Genomic DNA, 2455 nt, shown 5'->3' on the forward strand with positions numbered 1-2455 from the left:
CGACCCCCCAAAATCTGAACATTAACTTAGGAAAAAGAAAAAGCCTGAATATAAGACGACCCTAAAAGAAAAAAAAAGTTTTACCAGTAAATGTTAATTCATGTAAACAATTTTTTTTAAATAAAAGCTATGATTGAGAAAAAAAATTTTTTTTGTTTTTATTTCCTTGTATTTTCCAACCTGTCCCCCAGTTACGCACATCTGCCCCCAGGCTTGCCACACCAATATAGCACTGTGGCCCATGATATGCCTTTTAACCCTCTATATGCCACTGTGCCCCATGGTATGCCTTTTGACCCCCTATGTGCCACTCTGCCTCCAGAAATGCCTTATACCCCTATATGCCACTCTGGCATTTAGGGGGTTAAAAGGCATATTATGGGGCAGAGTGGCATATAGGGAGGTATAAGGCATTTCAGGAGGCAGAGTGCTCTATTAAATGCCCCCTTAAAGCCACTCTGCCTCCTGAAATGCCTTATACCTCCCTATATGCCACTCTGCCCCATAATATGCCTTTTAACCCCCTAAATGTCAGAGTGGCACCCCACACACACTTACCGGTGCTTCCAATTTCCTGCTGTATACCGGGGCAGCAGTCTTCCTTACGTTGCAGCTGGATGGAGGTGTGGCTAGCAGCGGGGGTTGCCTGCGTCCATCTCGCAGACCTTCCCCGACTGTCAGAGATCAGAGTTCTCCACACCAGTGCGGGGAACTCTGATCTCTGACAGTCGGGGAAGGTCTGCGCGATGGACGCAGACAACCCCTGCTGCTAGCCACACCTCCTTCCGGCTGCAGCGTAAGTTGTGTAAGCGGATCGCGTGGACGTCAACCCGCTGCCCCAGCAATACAGCAGGAAATTGGAAGCACCGGTAAGTGTGTGTGGGGTGGGGTGGGGGGGGGACAGAAGGATCCAGGTCCCCTGCAGCGGTGCGGGGGATCTGGATCTTAGTCTCATAGTCAGACCTCTATTTGAGGTCTGATTATAAGACGACCCCGATTAGAAGACAAGGGGTATTTTTCAGAGCATTTGCTCTGAAAAGAACCTCGTGTATATATATATATATATATACACACACACACACATACACACATATATATATATATATACATACATACATACATACACACACACACACTTTACCGTTTAAAGGTTTGGGTTCACACAAATTTCCTTGTTTTTGAAAGAAAAGCACGTTTTCTCCATTAAGCACAGTGTAGACATTGTTAATGACTATTGGAGCTAGATTTTTAATAGACAATCTTCCGGGTGCACAGAGGTCCTTTATCAGCAACCATCACTCCTGTGTTCCAATCCAAGGTGTAAGTAATCTACGTTTAAGTTTGAAAGGCTAATTAATTCGAAAACGCTTTTGCAACTTTTGAACGCCGGGGTGTGTGTGTATATAATATATATAAATTAGATGGAGCTAAATATTTGTGGTCTCAGCAATTTTCTTATTGTTCTGTAACAATTCCTCAAATATTAGTTTACTTAATGACTCACCCGTACATGTACAAGCTCAAAATGCATTGTTTTCAATGGGTTTAGGGACCGCCCTTTGTCCTTAAGGGGTTAATAATAATACTAATACAACTCTATTTGTCATAAAAAATTGGGCTCATAGAAAATTATTTTACTTTGGAAGAGTTTACTTTTGTCATCTTCTTTTTTCCCATTGCTTTATTATTTGATGTAGAATGGAAATTCCCTCTGTGAAAAGAAAAAAAAAAAAAAAAAAAAAAAAAAGAACATAAGGATTATTCCTGTGGTGGGACCAGAGCAGTATTGGTTCAGTAGCTTGTAGGGAAACTTGCTAGACTGTCGTCTCATCATCAATTCTAGCGAATACAGGAGGAAACCATTCTCAGACATTCAAAAATCCAATAGAAAGAAGCATTAAGGCATTTAACCTAGTGGATAATTACATTCTGGCCTAATATTGTTGTAATAATTGTGATGACCTCGCAATTATGGCAGCCATTTAACTGATAGAAAAACATCTAATCACTCTATGTACATGATAGCAGAACCCGTTGGCAGCTATTGATGTGATCGGGCCGCTCTCCCATCAGTATTCAGGGAGACTCAGATGGGAGGTGTATTCCAGTCCACATCAGCTTGGCTAAAAGTCAACTGCGTGTTTGATCAAAATCATTGGAAAAGTCAAACTAGATATTGCTGTAATATGTAAATTGTATGAGGATACCAGATTTGCTTTTAGCCTTGTAGAGAGAAGGCATCTCCCACCTCAATGTTTTGTGCAGCCCCCCACCCGGAGAAAGACACAAATGGGAGATACACCAAGCTACGAGACAGAAGTAACTTCTTATGTGATGTGTAAAGCAGAGACATATCTATGGCTAACAGAGTCTAACTATAATTGGTCCAGTGTAAGTGTGTGATATGTACATATTTACTATGATTTTACACCTAGGAATCTATGGAGATGGCTAC

This window comes from Sceloporus occidentalis, unplaced genomic scaffold (assembly GCF_023333645.1).
Source record: "Sceloporus occidentalis isolate IW3139 unplaced genomic scaffold, rSceOcc1.0.p SCAF_68, whole genome shotgun sequence".
NCBI classification, from domain to species: Eukaryota; Metazoa; Chordata; class Lepidosauria; order Squamata; family Phrynosomatidae; genus Sceloporus; species Sceloporus occidentalis.